The sequence below is a fragment of the Bubalus kerabau genome, chromosome 5 (genome assembly GCF_029407905.1).
Source record: "Bubalus kerabau isolate K-KA32 ecotype Philippines breed swamp buffalo chromosome 5, PCC_UOA_SB_1v2, whole genome shotgun sequence".
NCBI lineage: Eukaryota > Metazoa > Chordata > Mammalia > Artiodactyla > Bovidae > Bubalus > Bubalus kerabau.
Genome location: NC_073628.1, coordinates 124,872,404 through 124,891,843, shown reverse-complemented (window position 1 = coordinate 124,891,843; position 19,440 = coordinate 124,872,404).

The window sequence follows — 19,440 nt, the reverse complement described above, 5'->3', positions numbered from 1 at the left end:
ATAGCTTGGTGGGGAGATACCACTCATAATCTGATTTTTCCCAGCCAGCGTCTTCACAATGAGCATGAGTGTCTCCTTTGTCTGGTGGAGAATGCTGAACAGAAGGTGCTGGGAGAGGCCTGGGGGTCCCGATTATAGTCGGGCTCAATCTTATCTCCTGCTCCATCTCCTGCCTCTTTGCCTCTGCTCCCACTGATTTTATCTAAGACTAGAGAATTCTGCTTTTTTCAACACTGAAAGGCATCAAGTTATTGGACTCTTAGTCAATCCATTTAGATCTCAGAGAACAGACAAACAGACAGAAAGCACCTCTCTTAGGCAAAGCTGTCTCCCATTTTCAGATAGGTCACCTCTAGTCTGAGCTGGTCTCATTCGTGTATAACCTGACTGAAGGCTGCAAAACGTAAAAGATGCCAATACTCTGGATTTCCTTTAGTGTTTCCCTAATATCATAGTCTCTGTAAGTGTGGGGCTGGTGTCCTGAGGTTCTGCAAGTGAAAGTGAAAGTTGCTCGGTCGTGTCCGACTCTTTGTGACCCCATGGATGGTACAGTCCATGGAATTCTCCAGCCCAGAATACTGGAGTGGGTAGCCTTTCCCTTCTGCAGGGCATCTTCCCAACCCAGGGACTGAACTCAGGTCTCCCACATTGCAGGTGGGTTCTTTACCATCTGAGCCAGAAGGGAAGCCCAAGAATACTGGAGTGGGTAGCCTATCTCTTCTCCAGTGGATCTTCCCAACTCAGGAATTGAACCGGGATCTCCTGCATTGCAGGCGGATTCTTTACCAACTGAGCTATCAGGGAAGCCCAAGTGACAATGTACATATATTACTATCAAGAGTCACTAACTTGCCTGCTAGGGATGCCGGACCTCCCTGCTCTCCACTTCCCCTCCTTCCATTTAGCCTAAATGTAGGCTTTGTTTCTTGTAGCACCCTAGTCCTGATACAAATTCTGTATCATTTGGATGATTTTGGATTAGGGCAACACATGATCATAGGGAGAAGGATAGATTTCCTGAACTGTTGTTCAGTCACTCAGTCATGTCTGACTCTTTGTGACGCCATGGACTGTAGCACGCCAGGCCTCCCTGCCCTTCATTATCTCCTGGAGTTTGCTCAAACTCATGTCCATTGAGTCAGTGATGCCATCCAACCAGCTTGTCCTCTGTCATCCCCTTCTTCTCTTTCAGTCTTTCCCAGCATCAGGGTCTTTTCTAATGAGTTGGCTCTTCACATCAGGTGGCCAAAGCAGTGGAGCTTCAGCTTCAGCATCAGTCCTTCCGATGGATATTCAGGGTTGATTTCCTTTGGGTTGGACTGGTTGGATCTCCTTGCAGTCCAAGGGACTCTCAAGAGTCTTCCAACATCACAGTTCAAAAGCATCAATTCTTAGGCACTCAGTCTTCTTTATAGTCCAACTGAATTGTACTAATTGTTTTATTTAGTTAGAAAGGAGGAGAGATGAAGGGACTGGAAGCTAGGGAGACAACCAGTTGTGTTCTGCACCATTTTATTTAACATTCCTATGTTCATGTTCAACAAGCATTTATTGAGCACCTACTGCATTCCAGCTACTAGTGGGGCAACAGAAACAACAAGGCAAGTTCCACCTCCTAAAACTCCCACAAACTGGGAGGTGGGGCTGCAGACACTGATGTCCAGTTTGAGAAAGACGTAATAGATGCTCAGAGAGTGCCAAGGGAGCCCAGGGTTGGGGCAGCTGATCCAAACCAGGGGTCTCAGAAGAGGTGACCCCTCTGTTTCCTGAAGGCATATTCCATTCTGCGAGGCTATGGATTTGTCTGACTTACTCCCTTCTATATTCCTAATGTCTGACACAGTGCCTACATAGGAGGTGCTCAAGAAATATGTGTTACTGAGTAGTGACACCTGGGATGAATCTGGAAAGATGGGTATGAGCTAGAAGGAGGCTAGTGGTATAGTTCGACAGGAAGCAGAGGGGGGAATAGTAACTTTGAAACATCTTGGGCATGAGAGATGATAGCTATTCCTTCATGATGCCAGCACTGAAATAAGATTTGAAAACATAGGAGTGGAGGAGGTGCCATACCTGCACCTTCCCTGCAGGAGGGGCAGAGAGAGAGAAGCCAACCCAGCCCAGTGACAGAGCTTGACACTGGAGGCATGGAGAAGGAAGTGCTGGTCTGACTCTCACTGCTCTGAAGGAGTTTCAGGAGGTGGACAGAGGAAAGGCTCTCTATGGAGAGCCGTGGGGAGCACATTGCAAAAAAAGGGTTTTATGTCCCTTTTTCTTGATGTTCTCAGTGTGATAGTTTTCTATTACAAGGACTTATGGGATCAGGATTGCAAGGCCAGCTTTCAACAGGCTGGCCTTCCCTTTCAGGGGGTCTCTCTTCATCCAGAATGGGTGGCCATCAGGTGACTGGTGTATTTTTATCATCCTGTCCTGTAGATACAGCTAGGAAAGATAACAGCATCTTTTCCTACCCACTTGCAATTCTTTTTGAGACAACTTAATACAACAGTTTATTAAAACAGTGAAGGACATTCATCAAAGAGCAGAGAGTCTAAAGTGTGCATTTTGAATAAAGCATCCAGCATCTTAGACTGCTATCAATAACTTCATTGTAATTCTTATTTTAACCATACAGATGAAAAGCTAGTCTCCCAAATTATTATGAATGTTTATTATTATTAAAATTATTATTATTACTTTGACTTGAACCCCAACAATGCTCCAGGTTGGATTAAAATCTAGACTTCCTCCAGTGAACTGCCTTCACTTTCCTACTACTCAGAATCTAAGTCATCTTGCAACAGCCCACGTCAGTAAGACAAGGGGTTTTTGATACTCTCTACCATCAGTCCTGGGTGTTCATTGGAAGGACTGATGTTGAAGCTGAAACTCCAGTACTTTGGCCATCTGATGCGAAGAGCTGACTCATTTGAACAGACTCTGATGCTGGGAAAAATTGAGGGCAGGAGGACAGAGGATGAGATGGCTGGATGGCATCACCGACTCGATGGACATGAGTTTGGGTAAACTCTGGGAGTTGGTGATGGACAGGGAGGCCTGGCATGCTGTGGTTCATGGGGTCACAAAGAGTTGGACACGACTGGAGACTGAACTGAACTGAACCTTCAGCTTGCTAAGAGTTAATTCCTGCTCCCCTTTCTCTGTGAAATTCTCTTCTTAGGGAAGAAGCAGAAAGAAAGAGAAAACTTGATTTAAAACTTTTACAATCTTCTTTTTTCCAACTGAGTACATTTCTCAACTTCATATTTTCACACCTTTCTGAGCAGAGTATGATCTGATAATCATGAATGGATACAATTATTTTTCAATTAACCAGAAACTATTATAAGGACTGAAGATCATGGATGTTGGAAATGCTTCTAAAATTCTTTTAGACAAAGAATCATACACCCAGTAATTTCAGTACATTGTCTAAGGAATTTTAGTGAGATCAGTAAATAAAAATATAAACTGTATAAAAAATTGTGTGTGTGTGTGTGTGTGTATATATATATATATATATAGTTACAGTTATTTGTAATTTGTACAGCTACATAGTGTTGGAGAAGGAAATGGCAACCCACTCCCAGTAATCTGCTTGGAAAATTCCGTGGACAGAGCAACCTGGTGGGCTGCAGTCCATGGGGTGGCAAAGAGTTGGACACGACTGAGTGACTGAGCACCCAAACAAGCATGCACGTAGGCAAGATATTGACTTCATTACAGCAATTGGATGATCTTCGCACCCACAGAACCAGAGCAAAGGAGTCCCGGGAACTGAGGTCAGGATTTAAAAGAAATGCCCAAGGTTATAGCTTTTCGTATGACCTAAAGTTCCTGTATGGTTAAGCCATCTGTTTGTTCTAATACCATTTGATAGGTGACATCAAGAGGCAGATTCTGCTTTCTCTATTCCTTTCATATCCACAACTATCATAGAATTTCTATTAGGAGTAAAACAGGAGTGAGAGGGCAGCCTCTCTTTCTTCGTCTCTCTCTCTCACACACACATACACGCACATCAGAACAACCTCTAGACCACACTAAGACCAGAAGTTAATTTGCTCCATTGCGGAGAGGCTGCATGTCTGACTTCTGTTCTCTTTTCATGGTTGGTTTTAAGCAACTTAAAGGCTGTGTGTTCATATCAAGAATTCCCAGATCTGGCCGCACATGATAATTACTGAGGGATTTATTAAAAATACAGATTATCAGTCTCCAACTGCTGATTTCAGAAGGTTAGGAGGCAGGGCTTGAGAAGCAGTATTTTGAGCAAGTTCTGTACACAAGGCTAAAGCAGCCAGGTCAGTACCCATAGAGGGCCATCTCTGGGCAAGCTTCATCTTCATGAAATGAATAATTGTGTGAATTAAATTCCCGATTTTCAACTAGTTTTTTTAGTAACTGTATAGAGTAAAACCATGTAGTTTGGGGACAGAAGTTTGAGGCTGTTGACCTCAGCCTCAAAGTGGCCCAAACCAGGCAGCTATGTCCAGATGTGGCAGGTTGTAATCCCAGGATAAGAAACCCCACCAGTCAGGCATGGGGCCCCCTGATTTGACATGGTCTTTCCCACCCTCAACAGGAAGAGTGTCTCCCTCAGTTCCAGGGCAGGTTGAGACCAGCAGGCAAGGTGTTTAACCTCTTGGTGCTCCAAGTGCATTGTCTCTCCATCGCTCAGCCTCTACCCACCCAGGATTTCTTGAGCTCTGTCACCTTGCTTGAGTCTTGCCCGAGGGCTGAGACTGAATCCTACAAGGACCATTGTCTGTGGGGCCTGTGATCATTTGTAGGGTTCATGGTGCCTCTCTCGACCAAAGCAGAACAATAGAAAATGAAAAGCAAAATTCCCTCCCCCTTCCCATAGCACTGGTTCTTCTCATTTTCATTGATTCTACCTGGTTTCCTCCATAATCTGATTAATGTGCTTATACTTTAGAGTTACGATTCTCAATTTTGACAGTATTTAAGCAATAGCCTAGGACTCCCTGGCAATCCAGTCCAGTGGTTAAGATTCTTCACTTCCACTGTAGGGGACAAGAATTCAATCCCTGGTCTGGGAGCTAAGATCCTGCAAACCATGTGGCCAAAAAAGAAAAAGAGAAATAACCTTATTTCCTTCTTCTATTTATTACCTTCTATTTATTACCTTATTACCTTCTTCTTTTCCCTTCTCTCAGTCAGTTTATAGGTCCAGAACCCATTGAATGCAGGAAGCCTGGCTTGCTTCTATTCCCTTCTCTCAGTCAGTTTACAGACCCAGAACCCATTGAATGGAGGAAGCCTGGCTTGCAGTAATATTATAAGAACCTCCTGTACACCTTTGTCTTAGTCTTCCGAAGACCTACCACTTACCAAAGCAACTGTTCCCAAGTGTCCTAGATCAGAATCTCTAGAAAAGACACTTAAATTGGACTTTTCTGGGAAGTAAAATCCAAGGGTAGTAGGAATGAAGGATAGCAGGGCAGGGAAAGATGGCAAATAAAGAAAATGTGATGCATTTCGGCCCTAACCACTGCTTCACAGCACGCTGCTAAGAGCGTCGTGACTCAGTCACAGGATCCTTCAGGAAGGTCATATGCAATAACTATTCCTTGGGACAGGCAATCCAAGGCAGGACTGGAGAGAAAATTTATCTCCTGTCTCCTGTCTCCCTTGACCTGTTCCATGGAGAGTTCACCTCCTTGCATTTCCGGGTTGGATCCTTCTGCAGCTGTTTGGGAATTCAGGCTCTCTGATCTGTGGAGTGAGGCCTCTTCAGAGTCTGGAAGCATTCAGAGGAGCCTTGGATTCTTGGTATATCGCTAGTATGTACAGTTGACATGCATGTCCTCAGAAACCTATACTACCTCCCTGACTTATAGGGTAGGGGCTTTCCTGGTGGCTCAGTGGAAAAGAATCTGTCTGCAGTGAAGGAGATGCCGGACACGTGGGTTTGATCCCTGGGTCAGGAAGATTTCCTGGAGGAGGAAATGGTAACCCACTCCAGGATTCTTGCCTGGAAAATCCCACAGACTGAGGAGCCCGTGTGGTCGCAAAGAGTTGGATGCTACTAAACACACACACACTTATACATAAGTGCCAGTTCAGTAGGGAAAGCTAAGCAGGAGCCTCAGGCTCTTTTCTTTCTCATTTAAAAAATGTATTTACTTGGCTGTGTCGAGTGTCGGTGGTGGCACACTGGGTCTTTGCTGCGGCACACGGGTGCTTCTTTTCTGGTTGTGGCTCATGTGCTCCAGAGTGCACGGGCTCTACCGTTATGGCTTGTGGGTTCAGGAGCCCCATGGCATATGGGATCTTAGTTCTCTGACCAGGGATCAAACCTCTGTCCGCTGCAATGGAAAGTGGATTCCCAGCTACTGGACCACCAGGGAAGTCTCCCAGGCTCTTTTTCTATTTACCAAAATAGTAAATCAAAAATGATAACCTTAAGAGAATCACAGAAACGGGTACCTGTTAAATGCCAGAGGGAGAATTTCCATCACACCTGCCACTGGATTATGATAAGCTTCATTAGTTGGCTTTAAAAGTGGATGATGGTCTAGATCTTGCCTTCTCATCGAAGCAAATCTCTTTAGGCCCTGAAACCAGGAATAAAGCTACTGGTATAGTAAAAACATTTTTCTCCATCCACCTCCAATATCAGAATAGTTTGCTTTTACCTGGCAGGGTTAGTAGAACTTCTAAAACCCCAGACTTCCATCAGCCATATAAGATTTAATCTGCAGGCATCTTCTCTGGATCCCCATCACACAATATACCATATTAAAAATATTATGCTAAAGACCTTGAAGCTGATAAGACCTAAGCCTACCCTAGTTAAGACATTTGACTCCTGGTTAAGACATTTGTGTGTCAGAAAGATGGGGGGGAAACTCCTATAAAATTATAAGAAACTGCCATCTTAGTACAGAAAAGGCAATGGCACCCCACTCCAGTGTTCTTGCCTGGAGAATCCCAGGGACGGGGGAGCCTGCTGGGCTGCTGTCTCTGGGGTCGCACAGAGTCGGACACGACTGAAGCGACTTAGCAGCAGCAGCAGCCATCTTAACGGTTTTGGGGGCTTTAAAAGCCTGAGGCAGTTTTGGATAAATTGTTGTTCCTTTGGCCTTCTATCACTAAACTCATTCAGCTCAATTAACTTCTAAAGACTATATTTCACTATATTTCTTGGATATCCTATTTTTCTCAGTCCCCCTTTCATTTTGCTCAAATACATTCTCAGGTATATATTTTTTAAAGAAGTTATGTGTAGGAGACAAATTTTTGAATATTATTTTCTGAAATAATGTTTGAAATTATTGGCTTTACTTAATTGATTATATTTATATCACTGTAAAAATAATCCAAATTCAAAAACTTTTCCAATGTTTAATGGAAGTCTGGTGCCAATGTATTTATGATCTAGGGCTGCATAACTAATTGTCACACACTTAGCAGTTTAAACACCAGACACTTACTTTGTTTAGGATCTAATATAAATAGAAAATTTGGACTTGAAGGAATACTAGATATTATCTGGAGAAGGCAATGGCGACCCACTCCAGTACTCTTGCCTGGAAAATCCCGTGGATGGAGGAGGAGCCTGGTAGGCTGTAGTCCATGGGGTCGAAAACAGTCAGCCACGACTAAGTGACTTCACTTTCACTTTTCACTTTCATGCATTTGAGAAGGAAATAGCAACCCACTCCAGTGTTCTTGCCTGGAGAATCCCAGGGACGGGGGAGCCTGGTGGGCTGCCGTCCATGGGGTCGCACAGAGTCGGACACGACTAAAGCAACTTAGCAGCAGCAGCAGTAGATATTATATAGTTAGTCCTACATTTATACAGATGAGGAAGCTGAAGCTAAAAAGTAGTCTTAGTGAATTTGCCAGTCCATCCTAAAGGAGATCAGTCCTGGGTATTCATTGGAAGGACTGATGTTGAAGCTGAAACTCCAATACTTTGGCCACCTGATGCGAAGAGCTGACTCATTTGAAAAGACCCTGATGCTGGGAAAGATTGAAGGCAGGAGGAGAAGGGGACGACAGAGATGAGATGGTTGGATGGCATCACTGACTCAATGAACATGGGTTTGGGTGGACTCTGGGAGTTGGTGATGGACAGGGAGGCCTGGCGTGCTGCAGTTCATGGGGTCGCAAAGAGTCAGACATGACTGAGTGACCGAACTGAACTGGCTGATATATACCTATACAATATGTTAAGTTGAGAACAGATTTGAAATCTCCTAATTCTATACCGCTGCTCCCTCCACTATGCATCTTAGTTCTCTGCAATCTCATCTCAGAATTGAAATGAAAAATGGGATTGCAGAGTCTAAAAAATAACAGGAGTATGGGTAGTAAAGTAAATCTTTTAAGAGTATAACAGCAAAATTAAAGAAAACCCCACACGTTTGCCATTCACAAGTTTTGTGGGTCAGGCAGGCATCTAGGCACAACTCAGCTTTCTCTGTGTCAAGGTCTTTCATCAGGCTGCAGTCAAGGTATCCATCAGGGCTTCAGTCACATCGCAAGGTTCAACTGGGGATGGATCTGCTTCCAAGCTCAGATGCTTACTGATAGAAATGAGTTATTTGTGGGTTGTCAGACTGAGGTGCTCAGCTTCTTATTAACTTTGGTTAGAGGTTGCCTTCTGTTCCTTCCCCCATGGGCCTCTGTCTAACATGGCAGCTTCCTTCATCAAAGCATGCAAGATGAGAAAGCAAAAGAGAGACTGGTTGCGTGACAGATTTGCAGTCTTCTGTAGCAAAATCACATAAATGACATCCCATAATAGGTAAATATATTTAATTCTCAAAGAATATTATTTTTATGTACTCTCTGGCAACCCACTCCAATGTTCTTGCCTGAAGAATCCCAGGGACGGGGGAGCCTGGTGGGCTGCTGTCTATAGGGTCACACAGAGTTGGACATGACTGAAGCGACTTAGCAGCAGCAGTCCATAGTTATCACTTGCTTGGCCAAAGTTCACTTCTAGTAGCTTCCTCAAGAACTGCTCACTGAAATAATACTCCTTGAATGCTTGCATGCTCAAAATTGCTTTCCTATAACTAAACAGTTAGTCTAGCTGGATCTTAAACCTTTGTGTCACACATTATTTTCCTGAATATCATGTAAGTGTTGCTGTATTATTTTGGGACGCTATTTTTTTTTTTTCAATTTGACTTTGTGTTTTATTTCAATGGGCACCCTTTATTCCTTGTTAGTGAGAAAACTGGGCTAGGTCTCATGGTAAGTAGTCACAGTTATTAAGCAAATAAACATGCCCCCACTTTCATGTCTGCTTCTATTTCTTTCTGTCTTCAGTCTCATCTGGCATTGAAATATGGAGTTATCCTTACTTGTAACCCACTTAAAAATGGCATAACTTTTTATTTTACTGACTAAAGGAGTTTACTACTTGAAGTCTGAAACTTTATTGCAACGACTCAATTTTGACTGCTCTTGGTCAATTTTCTCTGGCTACTATTTTTGCCCTTTTTTTCTTTATTTCAGAATAGTTTTAGTCACATTATAACTTTATATGTTTGTCTGTTATTTGTTTTTGGTTTCCTTCTTTGGGTCAGCAATTATGTTGGATTTCCTTCGTGTCTTTCCTGCATATATCTTTTTTTCCCTTTATTTCTTATTGACTTTTTACTTCCATTTTATTTATTTTTCTTATTAATATGCTTTATTCCTTATTTTTTACAATCTAGATAATTTCTGATGCTTTTTCGAATTTAATTTTTATTTTTATGATGGCTGGGTTTCATTTTGCATTTTTCCTTCAATTAGGTTAATCATATGCAATAACCAAGATTTGACCATTTTGTAATGCACAGAAGTTTCATATAGTTCAACTTAATATTTTTCTCTTGAATGAGCCAGCTCATATTTTATCTGTTTCTGTTACCCTATTCCTTTTTCTCCCTGGGTTTTCACACTTTTACTTTGTAATCATGCTTCATACAGGCAACTGCTTCAATTAATTACATTTAATTTCCTGAGAAATGCTTATTCATAACTTTCATCTGTTTCATAGCAATAATTTTCAGTAAATATTGTTAATTTATTATCAAGTTTTGTTGCTCTGATTTTGGATATCTTTGTTTCAGTGCTTTGTTAAGTTCCCATTTAATTTTTGTTCTTTAATAAGTTGCGTTTTTCTAAAGCCAACATTAGGTCTCTGTGGGTGGGGCGGGTGGGATGTGTGTAGGTGAGTCACCAAGGCTCGCTGTTTTTTACCACCCAAAGTCTTCCCTGGTGCTGCAGAGACAGATTCCTCCCTGAAAGCATGACTTGGATGTGCCGTATTCTACCATAAAGGAGGGCAGAAAGTGGTGGTGTATTTACTTGCGTTTTTCCTAGCTCATCTCCTCTGCATCTCTGAACCAAGAAGATACAGAAGAACTTCCACCATCAGACTGGTTTACCTTAGCACCCATACTAATTGTTGCAAATTATAGATATATTTTGCATTTCAGTACAGGTCTTGCTTTCCCTAAGTGTACTCTTGCCAGTACTTTCTAAAATATGCTACTATTGTGCCCTCTCCTCATTCTCTGTATTTCTTTCCTTCATTTTTTCCCTTCTGCTTGATTTGAACCGCTTTGACCATACATGATCCATTCTTCAGTATGTGCATATTCTATCTGTTGTAGAGGGTAGTGACAGTGTACGAAGGTTAAGGCTGTGAACTCTGTAATCAAATTGCCTTTTAGTTCTATTCTTAGTTCTCAATTTGTTATCTCCATGACATTCTGCAGATTATTTAATATCTTGTGCCTCAATAACTTCATCAGAAAAAAAAAATGGGTATAGTAGTTATATCTGTGGTTTAGTGCAGAGTTAAATGAGTTATTGTGTGCTAAGTTTTACAAACAGTACCTGAAACATAATAACTGCTATATAATTGTTAGCTGTTGTTATTATTGTTGTTATTATTTTCACTAAAAATGTCATTTGTTAAGATTTTAAAAATTTCTTTCTTTGTGCTTTTGCATGATTTCGAGGAGGAGGAAGAAATGCTGACTTAGACATCTTCATACCAGTAGGTATCTTCACTCCCTTTTTCTGCTGCTTATTTTACTCAGTGTCTATTGATCCTTTGTTGTTGATTCATTTTTAAGAATGAAAATGTTCAGTTGATTAATATAAATGGCTCATCTGGGTTTCTTATGCTATTTCTGGCCTTTCTCTGTCCTGAGAACCCTGACTACCTGCCTGGGCAGGTGTGCAGGGCAAGACGCAGTGTGGGCTTCCCTTCAGGGTGTATTGTGAGCTGTGGACATCTAGGTTCAAGTCATTTCTCTCAGAAATTTGAACCCATTCTCCAACTGGGTGCCAAAACAAGGAGGGCCTTATTCTCGAGCGTCAACTTCCACTCTGGGAACTCCAAGCCCTTCTAGGCAGATTGGCTTGATTTCTTTGGAGACTATTTCCTGTATTCCACCATTCACCCTGGAGATAAAGGTTGCCGCAGCAGGGAGTGGAAGAGGGCAACAGAGCACCCGTTCACAGGCTCTCTGCCAACTCGCGGGCACACGCAGGACTGACTGTCTGCTGCTGTGTGTGAGTGGGAAGGCGGGGCCGGCAGCCTGAGGCTCCGCATTAGGGAGGGGAGAGTCGGCAAAGTGGTACAGAAAGGGGTCTCCCACAGTCAGCAGGGGCGGAAGGTGGGAGCGGGAGGAGCGGCAGGACCAGGGAGACTGTTCATTTCATGGGAAGGGAAGAAAGAGCCGTCACTGGGGATCTGAGATTCTCATTCAGTTCAAAATTGTGAGGAAAGATTGAGAAAGGGAGGACAGGGCAGGTGGTCAGCAGTGTGAACAACTGGAAGGATGAAGCAGAATGTGTGGTGGTTTGCAAAAATGGTGATAAGTGTCCTAAAAGTGTCAGAAGAGGACTTCCCTGGTGGCCCAGAGGTTAAGAGTCTACCTTCCGATGCAAGGAACTAAGATTCCACAACTAGAAAAGTCTGCACTGCAGCAATGAAGATCCAGTGCAAGGAAAAAAAAAAAAAAAAAAGAATGTAGGTATTAAAAAAATATCAGAAGCACATTTTTTTTTTAATTATTTTTATGAGGAACTGACTGTCTCTGACATGGGGAGGAATCAGGGGCAGAAATCGGAACTTAAAACCACGAGGAGACTGTCCCCTTGTATATCTACTTATCTTCTTATGTGGGAAAGACCATCTTTTTTTCCCTCTGGAACCATGTTGAGTCACAGTTCTCTATACATGTCGGCTGAATGGGGAGATGGTCAAATGTCTAACACATCCTTTATGAATGGATCCAAATGAACATTCTCACCTGCATTTTGTTCAGGTCTTCTAGAAAAGTGAGAAGTCAATAGAAAAGATAAGAACTGGGGCCCCAAAGAATTCTAGTTGACATTCCTGTTTCAGATCCTTGCTCTTTGTAAATTCACAGAGGAGTTTAAAAACAGATATCTCCCCCTAAGAGGTATACTCTGAGAACTGTGTATTTTTTTTTTTTTTTTAATTTGTTTAAAATCAGCCTGGATCCCAGTAATGCAGTTTGATCAGAAAGATTAGTCCATCATTTGTTTCTTTTTAAATCATTTTTTGCATTTGTAAGAAGAAAAATATCATTAAGCCAGAGAAGACAATGAGATTTAAAAATAAGTCATTCATTCTCTCTGTAAGCCCTATATCTTTTTGCTGCAGTGAATTAGTAAGGTACAAGTAGGGAAGGTACATTGTCTGCAAACTTCCCTATCAAATGCTTACCTGCTTATAATAAATATGCAAACATATAAAAAGTGACTGGTAAGTTTCAGATTCCTTATTTTCTTGACCATTTTCCAAAATATTCTGTGTGACACAGTTCCATGAAATGCTTTGTAAAATGTAAGTTTTCGTAGTCTATTAAATTGGGGAAATACTGCTACATTTATTTTCCTCTTTAAAAGTTCTAACAGACTTTAATATGTTAAAGAATCCAAGAAGTTCTACAATATAAAAGAATTTAATTTGTGTAGGTAGTTTCCCAAAGTTGGGCTTTTTTTTCCTATATAATTCCTAGCATCCTGTAGACTGCACATAGGGAAGACTTTTTACTCTACAGCCCATGACTGTGGTCTAAACAGCCATTTGGATGGTGCCGAGGACCACAACTGGTCTCTGTGGGCCAGGATTCCTGGCCTCTCTGCCTAATGCTAAGAGATGTTCTCTGATATCCCTGAAGATGGCTTGCTCCATAACATTCAGTCTCCTGAATGCTCAGCCCAGAGGCCTGTTACTGTGGAACTAATAAGTTTTATGGATACTCTTCCCCTTTGGCATTCTTAAGGAAGCATACAATATCCTTCAGAATTCTCCAGGCTTCCTGTTAATAAAGTATCTCATGTACTTAAACAGACTCTTATTATAAAATATTTTAACATAACTTAGAAGTTTCAAAAATCTTATTTTCTAGTATATAATAAAGGTACATTTAAACAGCACTTGTATATTTATATAATTCCTTTCTCCATGCTTCTATAGCTCATAACTTGTACTTCTCTTATAACACATAACACATTCTGTATTTTCTCACTGTCAGTAGGGTATACACTTTTTTTCTTATCTATTAGATTGCAAATTACTTAGGAGCAGGGACAGTGACTTTTCCTCTTTTTTACCCTTGGATAAATTTCACTCTGGGTTTTACACAATAAGGCTTTATTAGATGCTTGTTAAGTGTTTGGCTAATATTTATAACATCCCTATGGAAAAGACTTGGGGAAGTTTCTTTATATCTATTTAACTTATGGAAAAACCTTAAGTTTTTGGCAAGCTAGAAAGATTGAGTCATTTTCCCAAGATGAGCTACTTAAAACAGAAATAAGACAAAAACCAAATTTCATGGACTCCAAATCAGAGGCTGAAAAGAAAGTTTAAGAAAACATATCCAGATTCCAAATTCTCTTTTGCTTATGCTTGTTACAGGCCTCCAGGAATCCAGCTAATAAAGCCTAGCAGTGAGGCAGACTCTAGCAGAAAGACAAAATGAAGAGAGTACTGGATTTAGAAGCGTAGGTCCTGGTTCCAGCTCTGTCCTTGATCCAACTGATAGTGATACCAAGATAAAAAAGACATGGCCCACGCCTCAGGAAACTCAGTCCAGTGCTGGCTGCTACTGTCTACAGCTGAATGAATTGTATTCATGTAATATAACCACGTGCTATCATGTGCTGTAGAAGTGGAGTAGAGAAATTAATTCTCTCTGCTCAAGGACATCAGGAGGGCTACACAAACATATTTTCTGAGATGGGCTTTGGAGGATGAATAGGAGTTGGCCAGGCAGAGAAGAGGGTAAAGGGATATTCCAGACAGAGAAAAGAGTTTATGTGAAGTTAAGGTGACCTAAAGAAGCATACCAAGCTGATGGGTTGGAAAGTACTTTCATTGTCTTAAGTGTTGAGTTTATGTGGGAGGGCTGACAGGGGTGGGGTTGGCAAAAGAAGAAACTAGAAAGGTGACTCTTTCACTTCCTTGGTTGAATTTATTCCTAAGTATTTTATTCTTTTTGATGCAACTATAAATGTGATATGCCCTCAATATGCCAGCAAATTTGGAAAACTCAGCAGTGGCCACAGGACTGGAAAAGGTCAGTTTTCATTCCAATCCCAAAGAAAGGCAATGCAAAGAATGTTCAGACTACCACACAATTACACTCATTTCACACGCTAGCAAAGTATGCTCAAAATTCTCTAAGCCGGGCTTCAACAGTACATGAACCATGAACTTCCAGATATTCAAGCTGGATTTAGAAATGGCAGAGGAACCAGAGATCCTCTGGATGATCTGTTGGATCATTGAAAAAGCAAAAGAGTTCCAGAAAAACATCAACTTCTGCTTTATTGACTATGCCAAAGCCTTTGACTGTGTGGATCACAACAAACTGGAAAATTCTGAAAGAAATGGGAATACCAGACCACCTGACCTGCCTCTTGAGAAACCTACATGCAGGTCAGGAAGCAACAATTAGAACTGGACATGGAACAACAGACTGGTTCCAAATAGGAAAAGGAATACATCAAGGCTGTATGTTGTCACCCTGCTTATTTAACTTCTATGCAGAGTACATCATGAGAAACGCTGGGCTGGAAGAAGCCCAAGCTGGAATCAAGATTGCCGGGAGAAATATCAATAACCTCAGATATGCAGATGACACCGCCCTTATGGCAGAAAGCAAAGAACTAAAGAGCCTCTTGATGAAAGTGAAAGTGGAGAGTGAAAAAGTTGGCTTAAAGCTCAACATTCAGAAAACGAAGATCATGGCATCTGGTCCCATCACTTCATGGGATAGATGGGAAACAGTGGAAACAGTGTCAGACTTTACTTTTTTGGGCTCCAAAAATAACTGCAGATGGTGACTGCAGCCATGAAATTAAAAGATTCTTGCTCCTTGGAAGAAAAGTTATGACCAACCTAGATAGAATATTAAAAAGCAAAGACATTACTTTGCCAACAAAGGTCCATCTAGTCAAAGCTATGGTTTTTCCAGTAGTCATGTATGGATGTGAGAGTTGGACTATATAGAAAGCTGAGTGCCAAAGAATTGATGTTTTTGAACTGTGATGTTGGAGAAGACCCTTGAGAGTCCCTTGGACTGCAAGGAGATTCAACCAGTCCATCCTAAAGGAGATCAGTCCTGCGTGTCCATTGGAAGGACTGATGCTGAAGCTGAAACTCCAATCCTTTGGCCACCTGATGTGAAAAGCTGATTCATTTGAAAAGACCCTGATGCTGGGAAAGATTGAGGGCAGGCGGAGAAGGGGACAACAGAGGATATGGTTGGATGGCATCATCGACTCAATGGACATTAGTTTGAGCAAATTCTGAGAGTTGGTGATGGACAGGGAGGTCTGGAGTGCTGTAGTCTATGGGGTCACAAAGAGTTGGACATGACCAAGTGACTGAACTGACTGAACTGATAAAAGGGATTATTTTTCTTAATTTCTCTTTTTGGTAGTTTGTGGTTAGTGTATAAAAATGCAGTTGACTTTAGTATATTGATTTTGCATCCTGTAGCTTTATTGAATTAATTAGTTGTAACAGTTTTTGCTGGAATCTTTAGGATTTTCTATATATAATATAATGTTATCTGCAGATAATTTTACTTCTTCTTTCTGATTTGGGTGACTTTTTTTTTCTTGACTAATTGCTCTGGCTAGGACTTCCAGTACAATGTTGAATAATACTGGTGAGAGTGAGTATCCTTATTCTTCAAAAAATAATATTTAACAGACTTTGTTTTTTAGAGCAATTTTCGGTTCAGGGCAAAATTGAGAAGAAGGTAGAGAGACATCCTGTAAACAGCCTGCTTGCATACATGCGTACACTCTCCTATTATCACCAGTCCCCACCACAGTGCTTCATTTGTTACAATTGATGAATCTACATTGATGTATCATTATCATCCAAAGTCTCACTTTTGGCATTGAACCCCCCATGGGTTTGGACAAACTTATAGTGACGTGTATCCATCATTATATATGATACAGAATAGTTTCACTTTCTAAAAATTCTCTGTTCTGCTTATTCATCCCTCCCTTTCTCCTAACCCCTGGCAACTACTCATCTTTTTACCTAGATATTATCTTCCAAGTCATGGGATTCATTGAGAGCTTTAAGAGAGAAACTGATGAAATTGGATATGCTTCTGGAAACTGAGGAATATGGTTTCTTCTGCATTGTAATTTTCTGACTGCTGACGTGTGGCACGGAGTAGGTACTCTACAAATATTGATTGGATGAATGAGTATGTTTTAGGGAGTGATGACTTCTCAGAGCCAGTCTTTGTATTTGCAAAAACAGAGTTTGTAGAGTAGATTCTGCCTGGGTTTGAGCTTCTACCCGAGAGCATCAGAGCTCTGCTTTCCCTGTGTTAGCGAGCATCCAGACAGATGTCCCGCAGATCCTACTCACCCACCAGGATGGCCTCACAGTGGCGCCCACTGCCGTTCTTCCCAGCATCGCAGGCTCCGCAGTGACTATGGAAACAGAAGACAGGGCAGGGATCGTCCAGCTGGTTCCAGCTTCATCTCTTTCTCCGTTGCTTTCTGTGCTGCACACGCAGACTGGAACCATGACCTTCGACAAGCTGAGCAAATTATTTCCTGCTAATGAGCTTAATTATCTGGTTCTCTATTTGAGATAAACTTTAAAATGTTGTAAAGGCCTTCCAAGACCTTTTGTTCCTGCAGGTACTCATGGTAAAATGGTAGAATGCTCTGGCTCCATACAACCCGGAAGCTGAGGTTGCTCAGATAATGAGGCTGGTGCCCGCCTGCCTCTTCACACCCAAGACTTTATTGGATGTCTACAACAAGTGGGCAGGAGAAAAATTACTATCCTTCTTTTACTGATGAGGAAACTGAGCCCCTTGGATGAGTCACTGCAGCCTCTCCCATCCTGGTCTAACTCCCTTCCAGTTATGTGATGCTCTCTTCACTCGCTCGTTGGGAAGCCTGGTGGTCCCTCCCTTAAGGACTTTGCCATAATAGGCTGACCGAATGAGAGAGACATCACTGGGAGCAATGACTGTTTCCTCTATTTCCTGATAGGAGAGAATAAGACCCAGATAGCCTGTTGGTCCCCAAGGCCTCAGGGAAGCAGAGCTCCCAGGGTCCCATCCTCCACACACACCATCAGCTGGGTACTATCTTCTCCAGGCTCAAGAGTTCCTCAGTCACCAACCTCCATTTCTTGAGCACCTAGTCCTCATCCAGAACAGTCTGGGCTTTGGAGAAGTTCTTCTCTGACTTACATTTGTTTATGAATCACCTGGAGAGCATGTTAAAATGCCCTGTAGTTCTGGGCTGGCCTCAGATTCTACTTTTATAATATGCTGGTGATGCTGATCTGCTGGTGCCCGGACCACACTTCAACCAGCACGACAGTAGAGAGAAGGAAAAACTGGAGGAAGCCTTGCCCTCAAATTGTTCCCTAACAGGTAGAGGGGAACAAGGTCAGAGGGGCAGAGGCCTTTGTAGTGCTCAAGGGTTAACAGAGGTTTAAGGCATGGCTTAGGCATGGCTGGTGTCTGATGTTGTTTAGTGAACAGGTGATGAGAAATGATAAGAAAGGAGTACCCAACTGTGAATCAACAAGGGTGAACTGCAGGAACCAAGTCCAACGAGCTCAGAAATGACTACTGATTAATGTACTCTCAAAGCACTAAGTGGAGGGAAATCCAAAAATAAGTCTTTAGCCTGCCATCTGGGGTTGTTGTTATTGTTGAGTTGCTAAGTCGTGATTGACTCTTCTGTGACCCCATGGACTGTAGCCCTCCTACATGGCTCCTCCATCCATGTGATTTTCCAGGCAAGAATACTGGAACGGGTTGCCATTTCTTTCTCCAGGGGACTTTACCGACCCAGGGATCAAACCCACATCTCCTGTGTCTCCTGCATTGGCAGAAGGATTCTTTACGACTAAGCCACCAGGGAAGCCAGCTAGGGTAGTGACTTTCAAATTTTTTTTGGACCATAACCAACAATAACACAATAAGGAATACATTGGTACACTTTGCGTGTGTGGGTGTATGTGTGTAGAAGTAGGTATATGCACACACATATACATATCTAATGCTGAAGCAAATGTCTCTAGAAATGATAGTAAAATTTTATTAAAATGTAATTTTTTTAACATCCCCTAGACATAACGGAGAAGGCAATGGCACCCCACTCCAGTACTCTTGCCTGGAAAATCCCATGGACGGAGGAGCCTTGTAGGCTGCAGTCCATGGGGTCGCTAAGAGTCAGATACGACTGAGCGACTTCACTTTCACTTTTCACTTTCATGCATTGGAGAAGGAAATGGCAACCCACTCCAGTGTTCTTGCCTGGAGAATCCCAGGGACGGCAGAGCCTGGTGGGCTGCTGTCTATGGGGTTGCACAGAGTCTGACACGACTGAAGCAACTTAGCAGCAGCAGCAGCAGACATAAAGACAAAAGAATGAAGTAGGGGATACTGATGTCCAGTAAGCTCTGGGGTATGGCAAGGGGACCACATGACCTGGCTGCAGTTGTGGAAGGATGCAGCCACTGCCCTCTAGGATCACTTGGGGGTGCTCCTGTCTGGCCAAGGCTGACCAGAAGCCAGAGGCAAGGGAGCTATGGTGATAGAGTCCAGGGAGGATGAGACCCTAGATCCCTAGCAGGATGATGAATAAGCTTGGGGAGGGAATGGGGAGAGGGTTGGCAAATAGAGACTAGCCAACCCAAATATTTACACTTACCCTATGTGATATACTTTGAAGTTTCTTATTTAGTGCTGTCTGTTATTTTACATTTCTTTTCCTCCCACCCTCTCCAGTCAGTCATTCTCTCCCTCCCTCCCTCATGCTGGTTGTTGCCTGCTAAAATTAATATACTCATCAGTGAGTTGTAACTTGCAGTTTGAAAACCACTGGTCTGAAATAAATAAGGCAAATGCATTT